The 15,255-nt window shown below is 43.4% G+C and overlaps 1 pseudogene across 1 annotated transcript; it reads right to left on the reverse strand.

Annotated features, from left to right (window-relative positions):
- Window positions 1-8,661: 8,661 nt before the first annotated feature.
- On the reverse strand, window positions 8,662-11,187 carry LOC147911570 (methyl-CpG-binding domain protein 3-like 1; annotated as a pseudogene). Its single transcript, XR_015551185.1, has 2 exons — window positions 11,037-11,187; window positions 8,662-10,108 (listed from the first exon to the last, which is right to left on the reverse strand). The product of XR_015551185.1 is annotated as a methyl-CpG-binding domain protein 3-like 1 (transcript).
- Between the last annotated feature and the right edge of the window lie 4,068 nt (window positions 11,188-15,255).

The raw sequence follows: 15,255 nt of genomic DNA on the forward strand, positions 1-15,255 counted from the left end.
ATTTTAACTATGTTTATTCTTCCCATCCAAGTGCATGGGATATCTTTCCATTTCTTTATGTCATCATGGATTTCTTTCAATAATGTCTTGTAGTTCTCATTGTATAGGTCCTTCACCTCCTTGGTAAGATTTATTCCTAGGTATTTTATTCTTTTTGATGCGATTGTGAATGACATTTTCTTTTTGAGCTCTCTTTCTGTTAGTTCATTATTAGCATACAGAAATGCAAGTGATTTTTGTAGATTGATTTTGTACCCTGCTACTTTGCTGTAGTTGTTGATTGTTTCTAATAGTTTTCCAACAGATTCTTTAGGGTTTTCTATATATACAATCATGTCATCTGCAAATAGTGAGAGTTTCACTTCTTCGTTACCTATTTGGATTCCTTTTGTTCCTTTTTCTTGCCTAATTGCTCTGGCCAAAACCTCCAGTACTATGTGGAACAGGAGTGGTGAGAGTGGGCAGCCCTGCCTCGTTCCTGTTCTCAGAGGAATGGCTTTCAGTCTTTCCCGGTTGAGTATGATGTTGGCTGTGGGTTTGTCATATATGGCCTTTATTATGTTGAGGTACTTTCCTTCTATTCCCATTTTATTGAGAGTTTTTATCATAAATGGATGTTGTATCTTGTCAAATGCCTTCTCTGCGTCTATTGAGATGATCATGTGGTTTTTATTCTTTGTTTTGTTGATGTGATGTATCACGTTGATTGATTTGCAGATGTTGAACCATCCCTGCGTCCCTGGTATAAATCCCACTTGATCATGGTGTATGATCTTTTTAATGTATTGTTGTATCCGGTTTGCCAATATTTTGTTGAGGATTTTTGCATCAATGTTCATCAGCAATATTGGGTGTAATTTTCTTTCTTTGTATTGTCTTTGTCTGGTTTTGGTATCAGGGTGATGTTGGCCTCGTAGAATGATTTAGGAAGTGTTCCATCTTCCTCTATTTTTTGGAATAGTTTGAGAAGGATGGGTATTAAATCTTCTTTGAATGTTTGGTAAACTTCACCGGAGAAGGCATCTGGTCCTGGACTTTTATTTTTTGGGAGGTTTTTGATTACTATTTCAATCTCTTTACTAGTTATTGGTCTATTCAGATTCTCCATTTCTTCTTGGTTCAATTTTGGGAGGTTGTATAAGTCTAAGAATTTATCCATTTCTTCTAGATTGTCCAATTTGTTGGCATATAATTTCTCATAGTATTCTCTTATAATCCTCTGTATTTCCGTGGTATCCATTGTAATTTCTCCTCTTTCATTTTTAATTTTATTTACTTGAGCCTTTTCTCTTTTTTTCTTAGTAAGCCTGGCTAAGGGTTTGTTGATTTTGTTTATCTTCTCGAAGAACCAACTCTTTGTTTCATTAATCCTTTCTACTGTTTTTTTGGCCTCAATTATATTTATTTCTGCTCTGATTTTTATTATTTCTCTCCTTCTGCTGGCTTTGGGCTTTGTTTGTTCTTCTTTTTCTAGTTCTGTTAGGTGTAATTTAAGGTTGCCTATTTGGGCTTTTTCTTGTTTGTTAAGGTGGGCTTGTATCGCTATGAGTTTCCCTCTCAGGACCGCTTTTGCTGCATCCCATATGGTTTGATATGACATATTATCATTTTCGTTTGTTTCCAAATAGTTTTTGATTTCTCCTTTAATTTCATCAATGATCCATTGGTTGCTCAGTAGCATGTTGTTTAATCTCCACATTTTTGTCACTTTCCCAGTTTTTTTTTCATGGTTCATTTCCAGTTTCATAGCCTTATGGTCTGAAAAGATGCTTGTTATGATTTCAATCTTCTTAAATTTGTTGAGGCTTGCTTTGTTTCCCAACAATATGGTCTATCCTAGAGAATGTTCCATGCGCACTTGAAAAGAACGTGTAGTCAGCCGTTTTTGGATGGAGTGCTCTGTATATGTCTACTAGGTCCATCTCGTCTAGTTTTTCATTTAAGTCTACTATTTCTTTATTGACTTTTTGTCTGGATGATCTATCCATTGTTGTAAGTGGGGTGTTAAGATCCCCTACTATTATTGTGTTGTTGTTGATGTCTCCTTTTAGGTTTGTTAATAGTTGCTTTATGTACATTGGTTCTCCTATGTTGGGTGCATATATATTCATAAGTGATATGTCTTCTTGATGGAGTGTCCCTTTTATCATTATATATTTCCCTTCTTTGTCTTTCTTAACCTGTTTTATCTTGAAGTCTACTTTGTCTGATATGAGTATGGCAACACCTGCATTCTTTTGTTTGCCATTAGCTTGGAGTATTGTCTTCCATCCTTTCACTCTGGGTCTGTGCTTGTCTTTAGTGCTAAGATGTGTTTCCTGAAGGCAGCATATTGTTGGGTCTTGCTTTTTAATCCATCCTGCCACTCTGTATCTTTTGATTGGAGAGTTCAATCCATTTACATTTAGGGTAATTATTGATATATGAGAGCTTAATGTTGCTGTTTTGTCACTTATTTTCTGGTTCTTTAGTATTTCCTTTGTTTCTTGTCCCATTTGTTTCGGACTGCCAATTCAGTTTGGTTGTTGTGTCTTATGACTCTTCTAGTTTTCTCTTTGTTTATCATGTGTGGTTTTGCTTTGATTATTTGTTTAGTGGTTACCTTGAGGTTTGGGCAAAAAATCTTGTGTATGAGATAGTCCATTATCTGATGGCCTCCTATTTCCTTATACTAAGTCAATTCAATCACTTTCCTCTTCCCCTTCTAAGTTGTTCTTGTTATACCTTATTCTATCTTGTGTTGTGGTTGTGTGTTTACAGTGTTGAGGTTAAATTTATTTTTGGTGAATAACTTCCTTTGATCTTTGAATTTAGTATTTAAGTGGTTGCTAACCTGTTCCGGTAAAGATCAACTATTTTTCTGAGTTAGTCTACCTACTTTTCTACTTGCTCCAAGCTTTGTGTTCCCTTTCTCTTCTTTTTTTCAGGCCTGAGGGCCTTCTTGAATATTTCGTGTAGTAGGGGTCTCGTGGCCATGAACTCCCTTAGCTTTTGTTTATCTGGGAGAGTTACTATTTCTCCATCATAGTTGAAGGATATATTTGCTGGATAGAGTATTCTTGGCTGAAAGTTTTTGTCTTTCAGTATTTTGAATATATCATTCCAGTCTCTTCTAGCCTGTAAAGTTTCTGTTGAGAAATCCGCTGAGAGCCTGATGGGAGTTCCTTTGTACGTTACTTTTTGTTTTTGTCTAGCTGCCCTTAATATTGTTTCTTTGTCATTGACCCTGGCTAGCCTTACCACTAGGTGTCGTGGTGAAGGCCTTTGTCTGTTAATATATATAGGTGTCCTGTTGGCTTCGCTTACTGGTATTTCCTGCTCCTTCCCCAGATTTGGGAAATTCTCAGCTATTATTTCCTTGAATAGGCTCTCTGTTCCTCTTTCCCTCTCTTCTCCTTCAGGAATATCTATAATTCTTATGTTATATTTTCTAATAGAGTCAGATATTTCTCGGAGTCTTTCTTCATTTCTTTTTAGTCTTAGTTCTCTCTACTCTTCCATCTGGAGCATATCTGTATTCCTATCCTCTAAAGTGCTAATTCTTTCCTCCATATTGTCAGCTCTGTTCTTTAAAGATTCCAGATTCTCCTTTATCTCCTCCATTGTGTTCTTCATCTCTATCAGCACTGATTGGTTTTTCTTTATGATTTCAATCTCTTTTGTGAAGAAACTCCTAATCTCATTGAAATGTTTATCTGTGTTGTCTCGTATTTCGTTGAGTGTTTTTATGATAGCTATTTTGAAATCTCTGTCATTTAGATTATGGATCTCTGTGTCTTTGGGTTTGATTTCTGGGTGCGTGTCATTTTGTTTCTGGTCTGGTGATTTCATATATTTTTGCATTGTGGTTCCTGTGTTGGTTTTGTTTTTCCTCATCCTGGAATTCTCTGGTTGCAATTTCCACCTGCCGCCACTGTCTGGTGGTAAAGGGCTGTGTAGTCTAAGCCCCCTGCGCTCTGCCCCAGTTTTTCTGCTGCGATCCGCAGTTTTTTTTTTTTTTTTTTTTTTCCCGAAGCGATCCACTGGTGCAGTCATTTGATCAGGTCTGCCGCGGGTCGTTTGGTCTGGTCTGTCGCGGATTTCTTGGTCTCGTCTGCCGCGGATCACTAGGTCTGGTCTGGTCAGTTGGGCTACAGTGTCAGTTTGCGGGGAGGGGGAAGCTCTCTCTTTTGCCCTCTGGGTCCCTGACGTGGGAGGCTTCTCGTTTGCCCCTCTTTATCCGCTCTCTGGGGTGTTCAGATGTTGATGGTAGCCCTGTGGCTCTTCTGAGTCCTCTGTGCGGGAGTTTCCCACTGGCTGAGAGAGTCCAAAGAGCTACAGTTTCCCCTTTGAGGGCCGCCCCTCCCCCCTCTCTGGGAGCCGCGCGGACCGGGATCCCTGATCTGATGGGGGAGGGAGAGGAGTTCTCCTTACCTCTCCCCACGTCCTCCGGGGCCCAGCACGTTCCGCTCTCAGATGTGCGGCAGTGTGGATCTTTCCGCTCTAGCTTTTCACTGTCTGGGATTCCATTGTTGGTCTGTGACTGTTCCTTTTGTTGTATCTTGTCAGGGGAAGAGTTCACGGGAAAGCTCACTCTGCCATGATGCTGAAGGTGGTTTCTCTTTTTTTGTGATCTATGGCTCTGCTCTGATTTTTTGTTTGCTGGTTACTGTGATGTTTGTATGAAGATCTCATAGATGATATAGTCCATCCTCTGATAGCCTCTTATCTCCATTAGCCTAAGCAGGTTCCATCCCTTTCCTCTTCTCCTTCTGAGTTATTGTTGTCACAAGTTATTCATTTTTGTGTTGTGCGTTTGTGACTAAGGTCAAGTGTTTATAGTTACTTTTGATGCTTTCCTTCCCTTCTTCTTTTAAGTTATAATTAAGTATTTCCTAGCCTGTTGTGAAACAGAGCTGTAGCTTTCTGATTTTGTCTATTTATCTCTTTGCTCAAAGCTTTGTAGACATTTGCCTTCTTTTTGTTTCAGGTATGAGGGCGTTCTTGATCATTGCTTGTATTGGAGATCTAGTGGCGATGAACTCCCTCAGCCTTTGTTTATCTGGGAAAACTTCTATTTCTCCATTGTATCATAAGGATCATTTCACTGGATAGAGTATTCTTGGCTGAAAGTTTTTGTCTTTCAGTATTTTTAATATATCATTCCATTCTTTCCTTGCCTGTAAAGTTTCTGCCAAGAAAAATGCTGAAAGCCTGATAGGGGTTCCTTTCTAGGTTATTTTCTTCTGTCTTGCTTCCCTTAATATTTTTTCTTTGTCATTGGCTTTTGCCAATTTTAATGTTATAAACTTTGGAGAAGGTCTTTTAGCATTGATGTAATTAGGCGTTCTGTTGGCTTCATGTATTTGTAAGTCTGGTTCTTCCCCAGGTTTGGGAAGTTCTCAGCTGTTATTTCTTTGAACAAGCTCTCGGCTCCTTTCTCCCTCTTTTCTCCCTCTGGAATATGTATAATTCTTTTATTGCTTTTATAATTGAGTCATATATTTCTCCAAGAATTCCTTCATTTTTTAAAAATCTCAGTTCTCTCTCCTCGTCCACTGGAAGCATTTCTATATTTCTATCCTCTAAATCACTAATTCTTTCAGTCATAATATCAGCTCTATTTTTTAAGGATTCTAGATTCTTTTTTATTTCATTAATTATGTTCTTTATATCCAGAATTTCTGCTTGTTTTCTTTTAATAGTTTCAGCCTCTTTGATGAAGTATTCCTTTTCCTCATTAATTTTATTCCTGAGTTCATCAAACTGTCTGAACATTCTTGTAACTTTGTGAGTTTCTTTATGACAGTTTTTTGAATTCTCTGTCATTTAGATTGTAAATTTCTCTGACTTCAAGGTTTGTTTCTGGAGACTTGTCATTTCCTTTTGCTCTTAATTGTTAGTGTAGTTTCTTATGGTGTTTGATGAACTAATCTTTTGCCTGCGTATTTGTGGTAGTATTCAGGTCACAGATTCCACCTGCTACCACTGTTGGGGAAGCATGAGCTGTGTTTCCGATCCCACCCCATATGCTGGAATTTGTGTTGGTACAGTGGGTGTTCTCACCCGCTGAGAAATCATTTACACTGGGATCAGAACTGCCGCCACACGGAGGCATGTACCCAGTTGTGTGACCACAGCACTACTATGGGTATTTGTGCCATCTGGGAAAAACATTTGCATGTGCACATATATCTGCTGCTGCCTTTTCTTATGCTCATGCCAGCCTCTGTGCTTGGTGGGTGGAGCTTCTTCAAGGGTTCTGAACATTGGCTAATCATTGGGACTCCAGTGGCACGGGGGTCTTTCCAACCATCCAGGAAAGCATTCATGTGCGGGTCCAGGGCAGCTGCCAACCCATCCCAGAGTTGCACCAAGGCGCATTCCTACTTTTGGGGATGCAGCAGTACTATTGGCTCTCACGCCAACCTGGGAAGCACTTGGGCATGTGCACAGTGTTGCCAGGGAAGGGTTGGGGATAGGAATGAATTCATAGTACATGCAATGACAAGCATAAATCTCAGAATGATTATGCTGAGTGAATGAAGCCAGTAAAAAATGAGTACATAGTGTATGATCCCATTTATAAAAATTCTTGGAAAATACAGGAAAATCTATAGGGACATATACCGGATCACTGATTGCCTGGGAATGAGAATGTGTTTGCAAACGGCAGGGAAGGAGGAATTAAAATGAGCATGAGGAAATTTGGGGAGGATGGGCGTACCTTTTCTTGATTGTGGTGTTGGTTCAATAAGTTATCATCAAAATGTATCAAGTTGTTCACTTTAAATGTATGCAGTTTACTGTATGTCGTTAATATCTCAATTAAGCTAGAACATGTAGGGGAAAGAGAGGGAGAGAGAGCCGAAAGAGGGAAAAGGGAAGGCAAAGAAGGACTGAGGGTGAAAATTAAGTGGACAAAAGGAAGAAGGAGACACAGGAGGCATCAGGTCTCTGTGACTTTGGCATCTCCTTCCCCTGGAGTCTCCCATACTGGGCAGCTGACTGGACCATTCTGATGTGCTCTCCTCACCTCACACGTCACTGTCTGCCAGCAGAAGAAGGAGGGCGACTATGAGGTCCAGTGACGACTCCTGGGCTATTACCTGCCTTCTGGCGACCTACGGAAGCTGCAATGACTATATCCGACTCTATCTGAGGTCCCCTTTTCCCAGTAGGGTCTAGAGGAGCTTGGCTGGAACAGAGCGAAACCACATTTTACGGACACAGGCTCCGAGCCTTTCTAGACTTGGCCCCTGACTGGCTCACAGGGGATTAAGCTGAAATGTTTCACCTCCCTTAAGTCCTGAAAGTGACTGCAACTTCTGTCCTGTGGTGTCGCACCAGTTCATCCCTCAGGGACACCAGAATTGGTGAAACCAGCACAGATATTGCCATCATGTAAAATCAAATCCCCACTTCACTGCAAGGTTTCCCTTCTTAGGAAACTTTGGAACATCCCTCCCCTTGACTCTGTGCAGCCATCACACCCCTCTCAGTTCCTCCATATTCCTCCCCCACTGAAGCTCTGGCAGTCTCACGTTCCCCTTTTCTGCTTCATTCTCTGAAGCTCAGATTCACCAGGAATTTCAGATCAATCTCCCTCGATGGCTCCTCACCCCACTCATGGGTCCTCCATGACGGGAAACAGGCCAAGATGGGAGGAGTGGGTCAGACATGACTCTGCAGTCATCTTGGGCCTTGGGAGCTGAAATGACTAGGTGTCTGGAGACCCTGAATCCCAGAGTAACACCAAGGCTTTAGGAACAGAGTATCTGCTCTGGATGTAAAAGTGAATAATCCTCGGTGAGTGAAATCTGAGGGAAAAGAAAGAGTCTTTTTTCATCTTTCTCTGTACAGAGTCCAAATAGCCTCACAGCAGAGGCTCCCTAACAAGCAGCCAAGAGCATCCCAGGCATGAGGCAGGCTGCACTGTTCTGCAGTGGGTCTGTGGGAACAGATTACATTATCTGTACACACTTTGCAGATGACCACAGCTGAAGATACCCAAGGGCTGAGAATTCAAATCACAGTCATGCCACTCTCTCAGACTTTTTGTGTGTGAGCTTCACATTCTCAATCTTAAGCAGTGATTCTCTGAGAATGCACACTCTGAAGATTATAATGATTAATAATATTAATATAATATTATTTTACATTGCATGCATTATACACTGTACATTATAATTATAAATTAATTTATAATTATTATTATACATTAATATAGTATTATGATATATTTCATTATTATAATAATATGATAATGATTAATAATAGTTATCATTATTGACTATTTAATTTCTCCTAAGCAACATGACTGGCAAGCTCTGCGTGTATTATCTCAGTTACAGTCACCATTTTTAGGGTTTTATTCCCATTTTAAGGTAAGGATGTGGAGGCTCAGAAATATTAAATAACTTGACAAAGAAGGAAAAAAATTACTACAAAGCTAAATTAAATACCTATTCACACTATGTTTCAAAGAAAGAAAGACGTTAGCTGACTTACAAACAGACTCAAAGTTGACCTCCCACAGGCCTGCAGTGAAAGAAGCGGTAAAGAATGTACCTCAGGAAGAAGAAATGTGAACCCAGGAAAACATAACAGGAGTCACAAGGAAAGGAAAAAACCGTCTGTCTAATTTAGTATTAGTTTTAAAACAAGACATTAAAAACACATTCTAACCAAAATTCCAGACGATTACCACATGGAAGAATAGAGGAGAGAAGATTTAGCTAAAAAATAACTCATTTTTTAGGGAAGATATAAATATTAAGATACTCTATTATCGTTTAACACATTGCTCTCAGAAACTGATAAATGTGTGGGACAAAAGTAAGTAATGATAAAGAGGATTTGAAGAGTGCAACATGCTCGATCAGGCAAATAGAGAAATCCCAACACACTGGCTTATTGTGAGACTTGTGATGCTGAAAAGAGTCGTTCTCCTGACAGCATGATACCGCAATGGGACATCAATTTTCATGAATCAAATTTCCAACGCATATAAATCTAAACACAGGGAAAATCCAGTATTTCATTATATGCAACTGTGATTCAACATGCAACAAATACCAGAAAAATGGAGACCCAGAAGTTGGTGTCGTTTTTGAGAAGACAGATATAACAGCTCTTTAGTGAAATGTTATGTTGGAATCTATGGCAATATTACACAAAAAGGACAATCCATTTGGACTAGGTATGTTTTCTCTGTGACTGTGAGGGCAAAACTCTAAAGAATCCCCTGACTGTGATAACTCTCTGTTGATCTTAAAATACAAATACATAACACTCAGGAAAGGAAAGGAAGGAAAGATCTCCTTTCTCTCCTCACCTGAAACCCAATCTCTCACCTCAGAAGAATCACTGTCTGTATCTTCTCTGTCATGCAAAGGAATCAAAGAAAAGAAAACTATTGGTATATATTAAAGTTTCAAGAGCTCAAAGCAAGAACACCTAATGACCCATGTAGAGGCATTGATGTAGTGTGAGCTCCATGTCATCTGCCCCATCTTGTCTTTTATCATCGTGTTTGTCCGGACGTCCTTCTTTGCCCCTCACTCTCCCTGCCTCGCTAGCGAGTCTCTCTGCATCAGTGCTACCGCCAGTCTCTCTCTTGCCGTCTTCACTTTCTCTTCCTGTTTCCTGATATCTTCCTGAGTCACCAGAAGTTGTTTGCAAAGGAGCTGTGTGATGTACAGACCACCTCCTGGGATCATCTCTGCCGAATCTGAAGAACAGGCAGGGATGGGCATGGGACTGGAGTTCAGACCACCTGCGAGCACACATGGCAGGAATGCACCTGTGCAACTAGGTGCAAGATTCAGCAGAGCTTTGGCAAGGTCCAAAGGACGTAACAGTTCTGCTGCACTCTGCAGGCCTGGAGACCTTGCAGTCTCTTCTGCCAGCAGAGTTGTTGGGGCTGCTCCAAGGTTTCCTCCCATTGATGGCATCTGACCTCATTGCCAGAATAGGATGTGATTCTAGTAACTGGCATCTTGAATATGTAACTAGACATCCTCAAAGGGATGGAGATGCTCAAACCAGGCTTTGGGTTGGATTGGTTTCCACAATCATGTTGCTTCTTCTGTGATGATTTGACCATCATACTTCTTTTCCTCTCACCCTATAAAAATAAATTGTGAATGTGGATCAGAGTGATAAATGAAGCCAGCCTTCCCAGGACAATTATGTCAGATGCCTTGTACTTCTACCCTCCCTCTCTCCCTGTGGGGATTAATCTGACCTGTGTCCTGCGACATCGTCAATGAGATTTGGGTCAAGAACAGAAAGCTCGAGGTCAAAACTCAGGACTACGGCAGGTCATTTCTTCTCCCCCATGTTGTTAGACACTGATGAGTATGACTTTATTCTCTTTTTGTCCTTGTCACTCTCAACAACAAATTCCCTGGTGCTCCCTGTCAGGACACACGGTCCCCAGTCTTTTTCTAAATCCCAAATCATAACTGTTCTTCTGTACTATATGACTATTCATTTGATTAACCCATTGACCAGTTGGTGTTCATAGCTCCATTAGAGCTTAAATCAGTAGTGAAATTATCATCCACCCCACTCCTAGTGACTCTTATTTGACAACTGTGAACATTAAATCTCAGTACAGAGAATGTATGTCTGAAAAAAATCAACTTACAAATGGAGATTGTGCTGTAAGTGGGAAGTACACACTGGATTTATGAAACCCAGGAAAAAAATGTAAACTCTCTCATTATTAAGTTTTGTATAAACTTCGCCCACATTGATGATATCTTGGTTATATTGGGTTAAAATATACTATTAAAATTAGTTTCACCTGTTTGCTTTCATTTTTTTAAATGTGGCTACTGAGAAAAAAATTAAATTCTATAATATAGAGTGCTTAATGTTACTATTGGACAGAACCGATGAAGCCATCAGTGAAAATAAAGTCTAGAGAAAGTGGTTCGGGAAATTTTTTCCCTAGAAAAGGAATCTACACTGGCCCACACTGCAAGATGCAGCAAAAACTGTCATACACACACACACACACACACACACAGTGACAGAATGAAACAAACCTCTTCCTGGAGTCAGCACTTCTCACATGGCTTGAGGTTGCACTCCTACTTTGTCCTAAGTGGACTAATCTCAAGAAAGAAGGCAGAAGTCAAGGTAATTTACCAGTTAGGAAGATCTAAAACCAGAGACTAAAGCTCAAGATATGTGGTGAATTTCCTGTCATGGCTTCTGTTATTAATTCAATATGTTAGGGAGACTTTTCCAAGGAGGGTTGTTTTAAAACTCACTTTTTCTTTACTATGTAAAAATAGACAGGCTATGTAAAGAATAATTACTCTAGCCAATCAATGAAAAGGAGATGATAGAACACGAATACCCTTATTATAAGTCACTACTGGATTAGAGAGACAGGGAACAGCTGACATTGGGTCAATTTGGCCTTAATTAGGCTGAGTCTGATTTCATGACCGTCATATTGATTGTATTATGCTAGAACCTATGAAACTTCCCAGCCCCCCTACTATTTAACCACCAAGGCCCACCAACCAGACCAGTCCTTGCTGACACATCCCCTGCATCCATCCCTTCTGACAACACCTGGAGGACTTTCCCCAAATCCCACTCTGTCCCTGCGCTCCCACCACATAGAACAACATGAGGCAGTTAGGACTGATTCTGAGTAAAACAGGGGACCGTGGAATGGTTAATGCCAGTGGATCACAATGTCTGAATTTCCTCTAATTTCAACCCCTTCAGGATGCAGACCTGAAAATGAGGCTCAGAGCGGCAGTGACTTTCCCAAGATCACACATCTGGGACCCAGAGAAGTTCTGACTGGTATTCTGTGTGATGTCCTACTTCTTCTTGTACTTCCTCCATCTCTAAGTGTGTACATTAGACTCATGTGACACCAGCCCACAGGTGTTGTACGTATTATCACATGTACCCTGACAAGTTCCCTAGAAAGCTGTTTTTAGCCCAATCCCCGTTGTGCAGGTTGGGAGACTGGGGCGATCTTGAGAGGTACAGCAGCTTTTCCAGGACACAGAACTGGTAGGGAAAAAGAGGTGTGACCTCAGCTCTGTCTCCTCAAAGCTGGCCACTGGTTCCACTCCCAAGGAGCTGTGGGGAGGGTGGTGATGGGTATTTGTGTACAGTGATGGAGATGACATGGGCAAGGAGGGAGAGCAGCCAACAGCCTAGCGGGAGCTTTGGGTGGGCCTGATTGAAGGAAGGGGCCAAGTAATAGAAGCTTGAAGAAGTGACCTCACTTCCTTGGTGACAGCCCCCAACAGAACTTAGAACTCTGGTTACCAGGCACCCACATTGTAACCACAGCCTCCTGTCCAGTTCATTTGAGTGGAGAGACTCGACACAGCAGGATGTTCTCGTGTTGTCCCGTGACTTTCTGAGGCTCTGGCCCCCGGAAAGCCAAGAATGAGAGCCTGTTAAGTCAGTTTAGACATTGGCTCAGCCCTCACCTCGAATGTCTGTGGCCTTTTGGCAGGAGGAACCATCAGGTAACAGTGTAGGGCAGGGCGGCCACTCTAGGTCAGGCCAGAACTGTGATCCCAAAAGGACAGCCCCACACCCCTTGACCCTCGTTGTGTGTGTGTGTGTGGGAGGTGGAGTTAGGGAAGGTGGGGATGAGGAGGACCCAGCCTGGGCAGGAGCAGGAAGCTAGATGGTGGGAGTCGGGCAGTGTGTCATGTTCATACTCAAGATCTTGGCTGTAGGAGAGGAAGGTGAGTGCTGGGGACCAAGCTCCTCTATCCGCATATGAGTGCCGGGCCCTCAAGGTGTCCTCACATTCCTTCCCTGGTGGAGTCTATGCAGATTCCCCTCTGTGCCTGATCTGTGGGGGGGTTTCCCCCTGTGGCAACGTCCAGCCTGGCCCCTGATCCCTCGTGGCCTGACTGCTAGACACTGTCACTGCAGAGCCGCACCCAAGACAGGGTCGAGGAGCTGGTGGATGGTTTCCAGTTCACCCTCTCCCTGGAGAGAACACAAGTGCACCAGTCCATCAATGACCAGGGCTGCTCTGAGGTGAGTGTGGGTGCAGAGGGGTCTTCACACGCAGGACTCTGAGATGACCAAGGCAGTACTAGAATGCAGACTCAAATCTGAGAATCCCATGGGACTGCCCCACCCCAATTTTCTCACTAGTGTGCCCCACAGTCCCACACCCAAAGGAATCTGGACATCCACTCCTCCCCACCAGCTTCACAGGAGGGTAGAAAGTCACCTCAGTCCTCCTGGTGGTTCACTGTGATATCACTGACTGTATGTCCCTCCTTCTCTCCCCCAGTGTGAGGATGAGTTCACTGTGAATTTAAATGAGGCCTGCAGGATGCATGCCCTCCAGGCAGGCAAGATGGAGAAGCTGACAGAGTCCATGGCACCAGCTTTCCTGAGTAGGAACATCTCCAGCTTCACCACCTTCATGGTCAACTACTCGGCCTTAGACACATCCCACCGGGTCCTGGACCAGCTGTTTACTAGGTGAGTAGCCACTCCCTTCTCAGCACAGTGGTGACTCTGCCCACTGCCAGCTGTGTACCTTGGGCAAATTCCCACATCTCTCTGAGCCTCAGTTTGCTCTTCTGAAAACTGGGGTTGGGGGGAGGATAAATTTCATGGTAATCTTGTAGGGACTAATGGGATCAGCAATGGCAGGTGCTTACCTGATGCCTGCATCTGCAGAGAGGACTGTGGATGTGCTGTGGTTGTTCATGGTGTTTATTTCTCTCTTCGCCATGAAAAGTTGTCTGCCTCACTGATCTCTAGGATGAGGCCTTTCTGAGTGTGGAGAAGCACATGGAAAGCACCCTGTCAAGGAGTTGAGATTCCATCCAGCTGGTCCTGCTCCTTTTCCTTGGGGTAGCCAATTAAGGAACTCTGGGATAGCAGAGAGGACGTAGGCCCACTCAAGTGTCTGGGATGGTCTGACTGGACTTCATTCATTCAAGTGTGTAGGTTAAGCACCTACTACATGCAGGACTTTTGGAGACACTTAGTAATCATAGTGAATGAAGGAGACACCATCGCTGTGACTCAATTGTCGTCTGAGAGTCAGACAGTGACATTAGACATCTTTTGCAGGCCCTGTCTTCCAGGTTACATCCCAAGTGATGCCCTCATAGCCTCCTTTATAACTGGAGGCACCTTCCCTTATCCCAGCCAGGAGGGCAGAGCACAGGACCATCTAAGAAAGTCCGTGGTCTTTGGGTCCAGAAGAAGGGCTTCCTGTCTCTACAGAACGAGCTGTAGAGAGAGAGATGGGGGCTTTGGCTTAGGCGGGCTTGTCAGAACCTTGCGTCTCACACATCTTTTGATTCCCAAGGGAAGGCTGAGGTCTAGTGGCTTCCACTCCAGGAGGACAGGAGTCCAAGTGCTATTGATGGGTGCCAGGACCCCTGGGAAGCAGAGGGGTTGCTAGGCTGCGTTGTCTCCAAGAGACCCATTCCCATCACAGACCTATCTTAATCTGTCTCCCCTTCTCCATATCCACCTCTTATGACCACCATCTCCAGGCCCAAGACAGGAGGTCTGTGAGCAACCCGTGCAAAAACCGGCCTCTACTCAAGCCACTTGCAAAAGTACATGGAGGGCTGGGCTGGGCTGTGTCCCGGCCCGTCAGGAGAAGAGTGTCAGCAGGAAGAGATTCACGAGAGACTCTGTGTTCAACCTGCTGGATGAGCAGGCCTGCCACTGCCAGGACAGCCTCACAGGGGTCAGGGCTGCTGTGGGGCTCTCCCAAGAATGGGAAGGGGCAGGCATCGGGGACCAGTCCCAAGCCAGGGTGCCTTGCATGAGAAGTGTTGAGGGAAAGGCCAGGCCTCTGACTCTGTTGCCAAATTGCCTCCCCCAGTGCCATCTCTTCTCTGGTGGGAACCTGCCTGGACTCAGGGCAGGATTTCTGGTAACCCCTGCACTTTCCCTGCTTCAGGATGAAGCTGACCTCTCCGCATCTCACCTTGCCTGGCTTGGAGCTGGGGAGCCATGCCAACCTTCTCCAGGTCCAGCTGGAGCATCCAAGGCGCATTGAGGCAGATCTGGAAGGTGAGAGGCCTGCAGTCTGGGAAGATGATTTGCAGGGTCTTCACAGGCTAGGTTCCCTTCAAGGCAGAGGGGTCTTTCCTGGCGTTGGCAGGCACAGGGGAAGTCAGCTACTTGAGGGAAACTGTGTCTTTCTACTGCTGCAGTACCATCTCCAGAGCTCCCTCCAGCTCCAGAGCCAGAGCAAGGGCCAGCTCCACGGCTAGATCCAGCTCCAGC

Source organism: Ceratotherium simum, unplaced genomic scaffold, assembly GCF_057802395.1.
Source record: "Ceratotherium simum simum isolate JZ-2026a unplaced genomic scaffold, ASM5780239v1 HiC_scaffold_43, whole genome shotgun sequence".
Taxonomy (NCBI): domain Eukaryota; kingdom Metazoa; phylum Chordata; class Mammalia; order Perissodactyla; family Rhinocerotidae; genus Ceratotherium; species Ceratotherium simum.